This window comes from Paralichthys olivaceus, chromosome 17, assembly GCF_024713975.1.
Source record: "Paralichthys olivaceus isolate ysfri-2021 chromosome 17, ASM2471397v2, whole genome shotgun sequence".
NCBI classification, from domain to species: Eukaryota; Metazoa; Chordata; class Actinopteri; order Pleuronectiformes; family Paralichthyidae; genus Paralichthys; species Paralichthys olivaceus.
Window position 1 is genome coordinate 13279401 of NC_091109.1, and position 15232 is coordinate 13294632.

At 39.6% G+C, this 15232-nt stretch overlaps 1 long non-coding RNA gene across 5 annotated transcripts in view; it reads right to left on the bottom strand.

Annotated features, from left to right (window-relative positions):
• The window catches only part of LOC109638399 (uncharacterized), a 42801-nt gene that overhangs the window by 13623 nt on the left and 13946 nt on the right, over nt 1–15232 (bottom strand). For 3 of the 5 annotated variants that reach the window (XR_011239043.1, XR_002203324.2, XR_002203326.2), the window contains 2 exons: nt 10097–10356; nt 1357–1463 (listed from right to left, as the gene is read on the bottom strand). This is a non-coding gene — a long non-coding RNA (uncharacterized lncRNA). Of the gene's footprint in view, nt 1–1356; nt 1464–7702; nt 7907–7945; nt 8416–10096; nt 10357–15232 lie in introns of those variants that run through there. The other 2 variants (XR_002203328.2, XR_002203327.2) reach the window with 2 other exon arrangements.

Sequence of the window (15232 nt, forward strand, 5' to 3'; positions counted from 1 at the left end):
CCAATAGAGCCCTTTCATGTTGCATCTGAACACCCCTTACCTCACCTTCTCCTTCCAAAAATGAAAGAGAACCTGTGGCAGCTTTCAGTTGTCATAAAATTTTTAGTTTGTCCAGTTAGGGCAACTGTAATCTCCCGATATAAATATAAAGTAGTTAAACATAAAGGGTAAAGAAAAACAACTGTTGTATAATTTAGATGTAACACACTTGTGAAAACATCACCAGGATTATTTTATATTCAATATCTGCCAATAGATCCCTTTCACCTAAATCTTACACACTGAACCTTTAAATTGAAAGGGTATGTTCCTTCTCCAACCTATCCAAGTCTGAGTTGTGACTTAAAGCTATATGAAAGAGGTTTACCACAGTTTTCGTTTACAGATAAATATTTAAGAAAAAAAGGGTTCTCTTTTTTTTTTTTTCAACGAGAGCAAGCATGTTGACAAAACTTGATGCAAACACTATTATGCAATAAACTGCAAAAGGGCTTGCAGAGAAAGCAAACTTTACTCTGGAATGACCGTTCACATTAAACAGCGGTGGACAGGGAGCTGCTGAGATTACCACCAGTTTAACCCAGCAGGTGGGTTCTCACACATCTGAAAATGCGGCGGCAAATTTCCAAAGACACAGCAGTGTAATAAACTCACCATATATTGGAAATCTTGCATGAAAAAAAACAAAAAAAAAAAACTAAATGAAATGGCTCTAAATATCTGCCAATGTCACAGCAATAACACCCCACTTAGCAGTTAGCTGAGTGGGAGGTTATTGTTTTTTCTTCGCTGCGGCAGAGTGTTGTGACCGATGAACAATAGACAGAGTGTAACACCTCCTCTTTATCAAATCAGTTGTCCATTTATCTCTCACTTTTTCCGTTGACACACATTGCATCACTTCCTCTATAACTTCTTCAGCATTTTCATCCCCTCCATTTTCCCCCTATATATATTTTTTGTTACTTCCACTTTCCTGAAATGATGAATGGCGATTTTGTTTTGTGTAAATCATGAGTGTAGGCGAGGGAAATTATGAAAGTGTGGTTTTCATCACATAACCAATGTTTTAATCAACTTTTCTTTGAATTCATCAATTTACTTGATCATTCATAACTCTATTTTCAGTTTAAGAGACATTTTTTTCAATTTATATGCATTTTCTTCACCTAAATTTGTATCTACTTCCACTCTCATGATAATGACATTCAGTAGTGTGATAAAAGTGCATTTGAGACGGACATGGAGAGAGAATGCATCATGGACTTCCCCCAGCACTCTCTGTCTATACAGCAGCATAAAGTTTTAGTGTGTAGGACTTGGTGATATATTTATAACCAACTGAGAACAACTTACCTCAACCTCCCCTTTCAAGCCTCAATGAGAACCTCCAATTGGTAATCTCCAAAGGCCCTCTCTAGCTGTCTAGCTCTTGCAGTGTTTGGTTTGTCCGTTCCTGGCCACTGTAGACACAGGGAGAAAGAAAACAAATCCAATAATCGAGGTCAATACATCTTGAAGACATCACTTAAGTTTGACTGATTAGTTTCATCATTCATTCCTTATGTAATTGCTTGGTGGAAACCCAAAAAACAGTGTCCGTCCAAGCACAGACCCTTGTGGAGCTCCCTGACAAACTAGGTCTAGCAGTCCTTTAAGACCACTAGGGGAACATTACTAACTTTTGCCAGTGCTGTTTATGCTATGATGCTTTCTAAATCCTGATTGAATAACCCCTCAAACATTCTATTGTTTGCAGCATTTTTGGCTAGATTTTTGAAATAAAGCAGAGATTGCATACAGGTCTGTAGTTGGCAAATGAAGCCTACTCCCAGTGTGTTTCGGTTGCAATACACTGAAAGAGCTCCTGCCAGATTCTGGCTTGAAATGGGTTCACTTGTATTTAGCTCAACAGAAAAATACATTCATCAGAAATAAAGCAGAGCTGAAGGAGTAACAGTCTCATGTGTATTCAGACAGGAGGAAAAATGCATGTTGTTTTTTTGATTGTTGTCTCCTCCTGCCTCCTCTCTCTCTGTCCAATCTCAGTATATTTCATAAAAGCAATGATCTGTTGAGATCTCTGAAACGGGACAGCCTTGTTAATTTTCCTACATCCTCAGCATGTTTGTCCGTATGGGATGAGCCGAGCCGGCTGATGACAATAGAAAACAAGAGGCAGGGAGAGTGTCTCGCTCCGCAGGCAATGAACTATTGGAGCCCCGCAGAGTTCAATCAATAGCATGTGTACGGCAATCTGTTCACAGTGTCTGTGCCCAGATACTGCTGCTCTAACTCTGCAAGCTGCCTTGTGTTGTCATTTCAGGGCATCAGATATCAAGGTTGCATCCATTTTCCAAACACGCACTTTTATGTTACCAAGATCTCTTGTGTCTAAACTCACACCTGGATGGTTTTGTTAAATGATTGTTACTGTTTTTCAATTGCATATGTCCACCAAGCCTAACAATCTTACACAGTCTATTTCTTTCAATAGAAAAATATAATAATCCATCCCAAATTGTACAACCTAGTAGATCTCAACTAAATGAGGCTTCCATTGCATCAGGATTTATACATTATTCAATGAGAAACTGACAAAAATGTTGAAAAAGCCCATTCTTGTGACTTAAAACCTCTTGGATCCAGCCCTCACACCAGATCTGCACCAAAATTCAGCGGACACAAATAAGTTAAACACTTTTTGTGTGTTCCTGCTGATAAATAAACAAACACAGACCTCCTTGGAGGAGGTGACAATAATTATTTTTGACAAATATATACATTTTGTTTGCAATCTTTAAGCCCCAAAGAACAGCTCTATGACTTGCTTCTAAAATTTTACTGAATGCCATTTTCCACAGAAACATTGGGATCTATAAAAACAAGTTTATCAGGAGAATGTGTGCACCTGTATGGAAATTCTGACTCAAACATATGGACATCGGTCACACAGATCATGAGCTGGTGAACTGAAGCTAGATTGTACAAATGAAATACAAGAGGCATCATTATTTGTAAAATGAGGCCCGCCTGTGAGGCATCAGAATGACTCAAATTTAATTTCATTTGATATACCCCATTACTTAAGGATCCGTTTGATCATAAACATTCAAACCAGCGGTGTTATTTGTGCTTTAAGTGAGCCATAACTCTTCTATAAGCACATTTCCATCGTAAAAGATATGACCCAAGTCAAATTCTGCTCAATATTTCACCAGCATTGCCCTACAATCTCATCCCTCACCCCCCCGAGAGGAGAATACAGGTATGTATGCTGCTGACACTCGTGGTAAGTTGTGGTGCCATAGCATCTAATGAAATGTGAGGGTGATGCCAGGATATTGCAGGTGGCAGGTTTTAGGAAAGTCTTTCAACTCCACATCAGCTAAATTATCATCATTGGTCATGCAGAAATCCAAATTACTGTATGATCAAATAACGATGAACTGCAAAACATTGAGAAAAGTTTTAAATAAAAAGAATAATACGTTTGTATCAAGTACATCGTTAGTCTTTATATAGTTTTTGGTAAAAATGCCTCATTGAACGTGAAAGTGAGGTCAGGCACTGAGACACCATGCTACCACACACCCGCCTTCTACAGCCAACTCACCAAGCACATCTTCACCTACCGCTCAAGTGAATTGTGTAAAAACTGGAAATAAAGCCAGTGACAGCTCTCGCACAAACAGAAACCCTAATATAAAGAAGCCCCTCTCAGCAGGGTCACTTCCATGCATCAACACCAATGATGTACCTTGTACTGACCATTTATGGTTGGATGTGGGCATGCAAGCACACAGTTTTATTAATCTGATTACTTTATGCACTGCACATTTTAGGCATTTGTGCAAACACAACCACATATGCATCCTTTGTACAGTTTTAAAAATCAGGCCCCTGATCCAGCTTGATCCCATATTGTCATTGTCACACCCAAATAAATCTGCAGGAAAACACATTTTTTGCCAGTCACTAAAGCACATCAAGATGATCCTGCATGGACAAGAATTCTAAATATTTAAGATTCACTCAGGGCATCATCTTAATCCAGACCCAGAGTGAGTAGTCCACTAAAAATACGAATAAGCACATTCATGACAAAGACGAGCTGCAAAGACCTTGGGACATACTAACAAACTTTCTAGAGGATAACCTGTTTGTAGTGTAGTATTGCAGTGTCGGGTTTTTATAGTAGTGTTAAGCATACGCGATAAATGTCCATCTTGCAGGTGGCCATTGGTCAAGAGGTAGTGTTGGTTGTTGATCAAAAGGTTGGTGGTTCCATCCCCTGCTTCCCCCAATCATGTTAAGTCCTTGGGCAAAACCCTCAGGGTTATTTACATTATTTACTTCTTACTGTGGAGGCTCCATACAAATTGCCAATTGTTTTACATAGTGTGTAGTGGGCATTTGCAGCCGATGGCAGCTGTCGGGTTTTACAAGTTGTATTGTACAGTGAGAGTCTGCAGTAGTTGTGTTGTGCTGGTTTAAAACATGAGAGTATATCCAATTGTAATATAACAAAAAATGTTATTAGTTTGGAACAAGGACCAGTTAACCAGGCAAATTCACACAGATTTGCATCTGTGTTTCACTGAAACACCTAGGGAAAAAAAGTGCAGCTAAATATTGTTTGTTAAATGTTAACATGACATGGTTGTTCATTTGTTATATTTACTGTAGAAACAAAGGCACATTGGCACTTGGCCATAAGAAACATACCATATAAATATACAGTTTGAAATGTAAGTTTTAATATTGAAAGGATCAGCTTTTTATTGAAAGCTCAAGATTTTACGCTCAAACTCAGTCAAGAGCCATCTTTTGGCACAGTTCTGCTGCTCTGTAGCACTAGAGGTTGATCCATTGATGAGCTGTCAGCACACATATCACCACATGTACATTCAGGCAGTATTCAAACCAGCATCACATGTTATGTCGCAGCGTTATGCTGCAGTGTTTAAAATCACGTTTCCCACATCAATCTACACTCAAAAGCCCTTACTGATAAATCAAACAGAGTGAGGAATTATTGACATGAATATCCAAACTCTAATTATAAAATGTATTTATTTATTCAGCTCAGGTGCCTATTACTCTAGACCATTTTTGAGATGATCCACCTCTCCATCTATATTAGACACAGTCTTTTCTCATGAATGTTGTGAATATTGTATTTGTGTTAAAGTGCTGTGCTACACATGTAATCCCTTAGTCTCTGAGGTTTATTTTATGTTTCTAAAGGCTTTTTGATTGATTGATGGATGTTGGTAGTTTTCTCCCTTACTTTTGTTGAGGGTTAAGGTCAGAGAATGTCACATCTCGTTCCTCCCTACGAGACAACGTATTATTTGTGAATATGGGCTTTACAAATTGAATTTGATTGGTTGACTGGACTCCCCCTGTGGTCAATCCAGTTGATTGGACATCATTTGGAAGAGCTGGCAATGCTTATTCAAGTAAAAACCAATCATGAGGTTGAATGTAGTGCTTGCGGAGATTAGAGACAGAATTGTGCCGTGGCACAAACTTTAAATGTTCTGACGCATTGAAGGTTCCCAGGAGCACTGTGGCCTACATCTAACTGGAGGAATCTGTGTCTTTGCATGTTGAAATTTGGCCTAATTGTCATTTTCTGCCTAATAGTTACATGAGTTACAGCTTCTAGGGTTAAGCCTTCTTGCTAAACATCATCAGCAGTCCAAATGTAGGCCGTCTCACAGCACAGACCGCACAGTTTAACACAAAGCAATGTGTCTAGTGTCGATTGCAACCACCACACTCCCAAACAATACTTTAAATACTGTACACTGAAGGCATCTCCAGTACTGATTCCTCATCTTTGTTGTTCATTTGAGCTGAATATCAAGGTGTTACCCCATGAGCACAGTTTAGCAAACAAATCGAGTTCTTCCTAAATTCAGTCACTGACAGAAATAAATTCTTCAGAGAACTCAAGTAGGTTGATGGTGTACTACACGATTTGTTTTTGGATCTGTGTTGAATGTGATACCCACCATGAACATCCTAACACAACCAACACAAATAACAATAGGCAAATAATTCAAACATGGCAAATAAATTGACTTTCTCAATTTCAAAGACACCATATTCGGTCAATCTATAGTGTCATTGGGTCACAACCTTGAGCAAGAAAGACAGGACATTGGTGACTAGTGGATCAGGTTTTTTGTTGATTAGACACATTAAGTACTTTGTCTTATTTTGTTTTGTGGGAGAAAAGTCTATGAAAATATGTATACTGGAATACCCAGGTCCCAGTTTGGGCTCAGTTAAGAAAGACAACTAAAATTCCAGATCCATGTCATTACAAAGCCTGCATGAAATTATTCGTCAACAAGCAGTCAAGAGGACAGTGTAAACAGATAGAGGGTTAAGGACACATGCATTCACACGGACACACACACACACAGAGAGAGAGAGCGAGAGAGAGAGAGAGAAAGAGAGAGAGAGAAAGAGAGAGGCTGACACACAATTTTCAAGGACATTCCTGAGCAATTAACTTGTGGTTTTTGCTATCTACCCCATTAGTCTTGGGGGTTTGGAAACAGGCATTGATTTTGGATGTCAGCCACTCTCATTTTATGGAAATTGCACTAAATGGCAGGGAAACAAAAACAAATTGAATTTTCTGTGCTGTTACTTGTAATGTGAAATTAGATATGTGGCCATGTGTGACTGAACAAGCCAGCCACAGATACAGAAAGAGCGATGGTGCAGTATGGGTAGGCTACATGCCACACACATTTTGTTGAGTGCTATTGGAAAATTGAAGATGTACTGTATGTATAAGGTATAGTATCTGAGTGGCAGTACACAACAATTTAATTTCTTCCCTCGTATTTGATTGTTGTGGACTTTGGTAATACATAGTTCAATTTGTGTCGTTGTTAAGCAATTTCCTAAACTACAAAATGGTATTCTGTACCTTCCTCAAAAACAGTCACTGGGATATATTGCAAGCACTAATAACAACACCATAATGTCCATTAGCTCAGGCTGAATTAGCCACTGTGTTTTTATAGATGCAGGTGCTACATTCAATCCTGTAAGTCAGGATTTTAAAAATAGTTTGACGTGATTTTACATCCCTGTGAAGTTTTTACAGCAGCACATTTGTTTTATCTTTAGTTGAGCTGAACGGGAGGTAAACAGTAGAAATACTGTGCTTATTTTAGAAATCTACCAACAACGACTAAGTATGTGTAACCAATTTGCCAAAACAGCAGCTTTCCAGACGATTTTACTCTCTGGCAAAAGTTGATTCAAGTTCAACCTTTTTGCTGGAACACGCTCTGTGTTGGCATCCCCACTGCACCGTGGGACAGGCCTTATTTAACTTAGTAGGATGCCTGTGTCTGTTCAAGCATTCAGTCTGAATGCGGCCTAAGACATGCAGCAGAAGTCATAAACACGGTACAGGTTAAACACACCTACACCCATATTACCCAGGGATACAGGTAGTTGCTAGTTGAGGGTTCAGGTTGGCTGTCTTACATCTCTATGTAAACACATAAGACACATTTACTGGGTGCCTGTCACAACCCGGCTCAAGACTGGACAAATTAGTTTAAACTAAAAATACGTTTATTTAAAGACATGAAAAGGTGTTAATAAAAAAATCTAATTACAGCAGTAACCAAATGTTGTGGAGGCCATGGGGAGAGGGAGACTGGCTGCATGCCACCCTCTGCAACCAGACTAGGTGAGGTGAATCACCCTGTTGATCAAACCCCCTCAAAAAAGTAATCCAGCCATAATCCCTAGAATTTAAACAGTTAATTAAAATTTAAAACAGGCATTCCACATTGAAATAGTCGTTTTGTCTTTGTCCCTTTGGATCCAAGGATTGAAATGTTCACCAACACCTCATCACTCCCTGAAACAAACATCCAAACAAATCATAGGTTGCTCGAGCTTGTCCACCCCTGGGTGTCCACAACCCTGGTACCAAAGGAAGCAGTCTAAAAACAATCCTGTGTAGAATACAGCTGTACTGTTAGCTACTCTCAGCTACCACTACATATGGAGGCCTTGGTTTCAATTTACAAGATAAAGAAAAGATGCAGGCTGTATAAACCTCTGAACATGACTATGTTGCTCCCATCATGCCTCTTGTTCCCTGCAGTGCTCTTCTCATGATAACCATTCACCGAGTTTGGCATTTGTTTCAATCCGTTCAAGTTAACCAACAGACACGGAGAGAAACTAAACCCAAATACTTCAGGGATGAGCTCTTGACATTTATTTTCCATCACACTCTTGACAAAAAGTTGCTCTTCACATTCATCTGGAGCTGGAGCCCCTCTCATCCCCACTAGCTTGCACTCTTCCCTGGCGCCTGCCCTCTGGCAGCCTCATATAAAGTGGGCTCTGTTCTCTTGAGATCTGCAACCAATCAAAAATAGCAAATGGTAATGTGTGACCACGGCAGGAACCATAGCTATCAGATAAGATTACACTCAAAAGAATAGAATCTGGGACCAGGTTGACATTGCATCAACGTCTACTGAGTCAGGAAACCCAAGCAGTCAGACGGTCAGCCGGTCAACCGGATATTAAAAAACCCATTATTTGGAGGTCAACCTCAAAGTAAGCACTCATAACTACAGAACTGACTGTAACAGTGAACTGTAATGAGTCACAGTTTAATCAGGAAACAGGTCTTTAAAATGTTCTATTTGTTAGATTTTCTGTTGCTACACAGCCATAATTTGCATTTACAAACAGATCATCAGAAACAATGCGAGTTGAGCATCGTAGGCTACTTCAGTCCTTTACTCGCCAAGGTCTGTCTCCTGAGGTGGAAAACAATGCCAGTGTTTGCTTTTGTTTTGCTCCCATCCAAATTATTTCCATTCTTTCTCGAAATTAGAATGCTAACGAGCCCTGGTCCGGTAGGTCTGTCTTGCTACTTTCTGATAAAGAGTCACTGTAGCCTCTAGTGAGGAAAAGAAGAAGCGCTGCTCAGAGGGGGTATTATATATTCTTGTCTTGCAAATGCAAGACTGGCTGAAGCTCTTGGCAAGTAACCATCACCACCATCCACTCCCGGTAGGACACTGGCTTGCATATAGCAACTTTAAATTGGGAGGAATTGAAAGTTTACGGAATTATTTTGCCATTCACCGTTAACTTTAATTTTCCTGTATCGAAAAGTTGGCTCACTCTTAACCAGGATAGATCACTGTGGTAACTGTGACATGATGCATGGCTAACCTGCATCAAAACTTGCCAACAGATGACTAATCAGATCCCTGGAAACATTGAGTCATACAGGATGTTGATAAAAAAAAGTACAATGAACTAATAAATAAAGAGAAATAGCTATTTTTATCTATCATTTAAAATATGTTGCTATTCAGAGCTTTTCATATCACTAAAAATAGAACTCCAAACCAAACTAAAGAACTCCACAACAACAATCGGAGCTGCAGTTTAACTTCACAAAGCTTATTTCATTCCCAGGAGGTTTCCCTGCTGGTCTTGATGCTTTTACAATCCTATGCCATCACTGTGGTTCAGAACAACATGGGGAGACTCTGTGATGATCAATGGAAATAAAAAACTAAGCTTGCGAAACTGAAAAAAATACAGATACAACAAGAATGGCAATGAGTAGAGTTCATACCTTGACCACTGCTGGACAATACAGTAAACATAAAAGAAAACAAACATTAAGTGTTCTGATAACATAAATTATTTATTTGTAATAAAACATAGCTAAAGAAAATTACGTAAATCCCAGATCTGGCACTTAATCGGCCTCCATGGCAAAATGTAATGCATTATTTCTTCCTTTCGAGGCCCAGGCAACATTCCTCCTCTAAATCACAAGACAAGCAGCCTCGTGGAGACATGACCTCCTTGGTGGAGGTAATAAGACCCATGGAGAATGATACAGGAACCTCTCTATTAAAGCTTCGTCAGACACTGCTCATGTGCCTTTCCTGATTAGTAACTGAAGGTGATAGTTCATGTCACAGCAGTTAATAGCTTTACTCAGTCTTCACAGTGTGAGTGCAGTCATATTTGTGAGCATGTGTGTGGGTATGGATGTAATATTTACATAGGGCTGTCTTCCCAGACATGAGAAAGCCGATCCAGTGATGTCAGTATTTGCCCAGGGGCTTCCAGTACCTCCTCAGACATCCAGCACTCTGAATGAGGCTGCAGGGAGCTCTGCCACTCACTGGCCCAATTCTGTCTCTCCATCTTCTTTTTCTCCCTGCGCCTGCCAGAATCCACAATGCATGGATGAATATGCATCTCTCCAAACTCTCTCTCACGCACAGAGAGAGAGAGCTAGAGAGAAAGATAGAGCGGGAGCTGTATAGACATAAAATAAGAGAATGAAAAAGATAAACCTTCATTAGTAAATGTGGAGAAATCAGGTTGTCGCAGCCATAGAGAATTTGACTAGCAGAGAGAAAGATGTTGTTTAAAAAGCAATAAAGCAGAATAATCAGTATACAGTCTGCTAAATAATATGGTACCTCTATATTTCTTATTGGCCGTGAAAGAAGGGTAAATACAAATGTAACTTAATTCATTTGATTTAGTTTTGTTTGCAAGAATTGTAAGAATTCTGAGGGTTGTGAAAGATTCTCCGGTCATTTATCAGTTTAGAATAATAATCAATTTCTAAATGTCACTTGTGGAGAAAAGTACTTCAGTTTCTAACAGTGATTAGAGTAAGTACAGTTTATTATGTGTTTGTATAAAAACTGCAGATATGGGACACAAACATGATATGAACCTTTTCAGTAAAAACCTGAAAAGGTTTTAAAAAAAAGGTTTTGTCTCCATGTCATGGCTACTCTGCAAAAGTGAACATGCTCAAGCACCAAACCAAGGCAGCGTGCATGAGCTGAGATATAAAATATTCTCTATATTGGACATCAACATTAGCAGAGCAGCCTCCAGCAGACTTTCTGAATATGTATAAATGAAGCATGCAAGAACATCAGTGTAATGCTTGTACATCATTAAGATGAATAATTGAGGGAGAGTAGATTCACTCTCCTGTAGTAAGGCAGTCAACTCCCATCAGATGGCAGAACGAGTTCTAAAGCAGATTGACAATCTGCTAAATACTTAACGCTGATCAGCCCGAACATTACTACTGCTAACTCAGATATGCTGGTCGGTCTCTATTTTGACAGTAAACATATCCAGCATATATATCAGGCATATACAGCATTATATAGTATATCAAATATAAATTATAAGGATTCTGATTGGCTGGGTATGCTGCTCCAAGACTGGATAAAACTTATGAAAACTGCTGCTGGACCCCTTGGACGTAGCACTGAGGTCATCAATGTTATGAGCAGTGACGGCTGGTTAATACAGGACACTTGGGTGCCGCCCCCTCCGACATACTGCGATAAAAAAGCCTGTATTAAAATGTTAAACATATTTAATTGTATAGTTATAGTTTACTCATACAATGCTCCTGGTAGACCTTGAGTGTCTGTGAGCATTCAACAAGTTGTTTTCAAATTGTATTTGGTTCATTTCTGTCTAAACAGTTACTTCCGGGTGCAGGGCACCACAGCATTCTGCGCCTGGACACTCCCACTTGTATTTACAGCCAATAGGTATTGATTTCCGTTTTTTTTGTGGTTGGTTGACCCCTCGACGCCGTCTCAGGTACATCCAACGTCACTGAGACAGCGAAAGATAATTCAGTAATTTCGATACAAAAACACCCCAGCAAGAAAAACAGGATAAAGGAGCTTGGTCCGGACCGACCCGATTTACAGATTGAGCAAGAAGTGATGAGGACGAGCTTACACCTTGTCCCACTCTTCTCATGAGAAACAGAGTTGACTATCTGGATGTGGTTTAAGTAATGTATTCACCTGTTTGTTGTTTTGCGAGACCTAAAACATCTTTCTGAAAAATTGTTGCCAGGGCCACAATGAGGCTACATTTCGGATGCAAGCTACAGGACTGGCATACTGCAAGTTGTGTTGTTTTTTGTTGAGTCTGACTTCAGATTGTTCAGTCTTAGTGTCTGGTTGCCTGGAGTCTTTGACGTCTATGACAGAAGATGCTGTTGAAGGAAGGTAGTCACCGTGTGAGTGATCTCAATCTTGCTGCACAAATATAAATGTGTTGAACATGTCTTTCTCTGTTCGTGGGCATTTTTTCAGTGCCTTCCCACGCAGCCATACAATAGTGCATAATTGCTGAAAAACACAGGAAAATGATAAAAACTCATACAAAGGCGTGAGTTTCTGGTAATGTGGCTCCAAGGTCTTTCAACAGTAAATAGCAGTAAACCTGTTGACATCTTTTTTGTTGTTTCAGGAAAGGAAATTCATGGTGGCCTTAACAGGCACTATAATCTGACCTGTGTGGTTCAGGTGTGGGACCACAGAAGCAGGCTCATCACAGCCGACCTGCCCGATGGACCCCCACCCACCCGAGCTGATGGAGAATACCTGGCTGCTGTCACCCTCCACTACACACAGCTATAGGTACTGTCCATGCATCATATTATGCTAATAGTGTTCAAAGGTCTCGTTATTGACGTGGGTCTCACTCTGCTTTGTGTTGTAATGGACACATGGGTCTCTCTTGCATAAATGCATTATATGTTTCCAGGAAACGGAACTCTGCTGTGAATACATAGTGGATTTCCAGATAAAAGAGGCATTTAAAGCCAGCAGAACCTTGTAAAACGCAGTGTCGATAAAATTAGCAAACATGCAAAATAAAGCAATAAGCAATTACTTTAAATGTTAATTTAAACTGTGCTGTTCTAGTTGGTTTACAGTACAGTTTTGCGATTCATCCATAAACTTACACATGCATTCATACAAACACACACACAGTGCGTTGTAATGGAGATCCTCTCGGTCTCGGTTACATTTCTGTGTTTCAGAATGCAAAATTTGCACAAAAAGAAAGAGGACAACCAATGAATGCATTAAAAACATGTGTGATGTTTTCAGAATGATTGTGTTGGTTATGTAATGTACCTGTTCCACACACCGGGTGGTGGGATTGGTGCAGACCGACAGTTCTGTGGTCAGATATAGCCTACTATACTACATCCATGCATGTAATTCTTAAGAATAATAGCATACAAATATAACAAACACTCCTATGTATGTTTTACCCACCTGTGCTCCCCTGTCTCCAGCTTCCTGGGTGCGCAATCAAAAGAGTCCCCGGGGAAACGAGCACTCTTTTATGGTTCTGGGAGGGTACTACCATGCAGGAAAGGTATAGGGGTGGGTGAAATACATAGGGTTTGTTTGTTAGCTTTGTGTGGCATTTAGGATTTATTGAACTGATACTTTTATGTAATGCTAGTATTTGTTTTGTCAGGTTTTTAATGTTTATGTGTGGAGTATATAAGGCTGCTCTGATTGGTCGGTGCTGGCAGTTACGCCTGTGAATGCTTCTGACTAGTTTCACGTTGCTGTGTGACCTGGACTGTTTGCATGTCTGTGAAGAAATGCCCACATCTGAGATCTGTCAAAACTTTAAGTGCAATTAAATCGAAGATAACGAGGCCAAATTCTATAAATACAAAAAAAGTCCAAACAACAACGTATACAAAACCGAAGTCCAAAGATAAGAAGATTGCAGAATCTTAAAACTGGGCCTCATTCACCAGAGTCACATAATTGAAGTAAAAAAATGGTTTGATCTCAGATTTGAGATCAAACACAGAAGAGAGGCTGAAGGGAAAAGGAAAGGACGGTGCACAGTTATCTGAGCTGGAGCAGCACATCACTGGAAACTCAGGACTGCAGGTTAACCCTCAGCTGAGCATCTGTGAATACTCAACCTGATGGGACCCATCGGGACCGGACATGATTGCACATCATGAAACTGATCTTGGTTCAGTGGATGTTCAACCATGTTTCCTTCTACCAGTGATAGTTGACTCAACAAGCCAATATGAACCATGGAAACTCCATCGCCTACCTCCAGACAAAGCTACTTTTCTTAAAAATGAAAAAAAAAAGTGCTCATAAATTAATCTCAATTCATTTGAATTACATAATTTCTCCTTAGTATGTTCATGTCAGAACCCTTAATATTTCTCAGAGCTAGAAAGGCATCCTGTTAAATTCTGAGAATATGTCTGATACATTTTCATATTCACATCATCTCTCTGTATATTGACTGTGTCCTTTCATTTTGAGGATAACTAACTTCAACCAACCCTGACCTGCAGCCAGCACTAGCACTATGTTCCAGAAAGACTGCAGGCTGTCTGCACAGGTTCCCATGCATTTAACTGCAGTGTCAATACTTTATGCTTTCCAGGACATTTGTGTTTTTCCTATTCTGCAGCAGTCGAACCCTCCTGATAAATGTACAATGCTTTTCAATGGGAAAGCTTCCACAAAAAGATGTTTTTTGCAAACCTGACTGGAAGACCTAAGCAAGCCTTTACATCATCATCCCTTAAATAAAAATCTAAATCAACTTTGAATTGGTCTAAATTAAGTAAGTAAATTTGCCTTTTCTCACTTGTTGAAGGTGTGAACTCACTTGTTTCACTGGGACGAGAACCAAAACAGTCACACCTACGTGGTCTCAATTTGGTCCCAAATATACTGTGGATTAGTTAATTTGTGGTATGGTCATCTACCACTGTAAATTCTGGTTGAGCGGCGCTTTTAGCTAAGTGTGCTTTACATTCTCAGATGCAGCAGAATACACAAGATCACAGTCTGTGTAATTGCAGCAGGCAGAGAAGAAACAAAGGTCTAACTTGGACTACGTGAGCTGCCTTCGATGATTACTTTTGTCAGCTCCGACAAACACTTCAGTGTCAATTGCTAAAAGGGGAAGATATTTGATCAGGTAACATTGCACTTGGATGAAAGGCATAAGTACATAAACATTTGAGATGGTGTGAGTGCATTTTCGATGTACAAAGCTTAATGTCAACCATTATTATTATGCAAATACAAAATTAAGTGTTAATGCATTTTTATCATAGGCCAGTATATGAACCAGGCAAGGTAGCTATGGCAACTGCAGATAATCAAGAGGCTTATAGATGCAGATTTCCGAAGGCTATATCTTCTTTATCTTTTTAGAAAAGTCATGGAGGTGCTTCCTTATCTTGTCCTGAATATCAAGTTGTACATCAGGTTGAAATTTAGCATAGTCAATTAATATAAACATGAATACTGCCTTTACATAGGTTAGGTGGTATATAAATGTT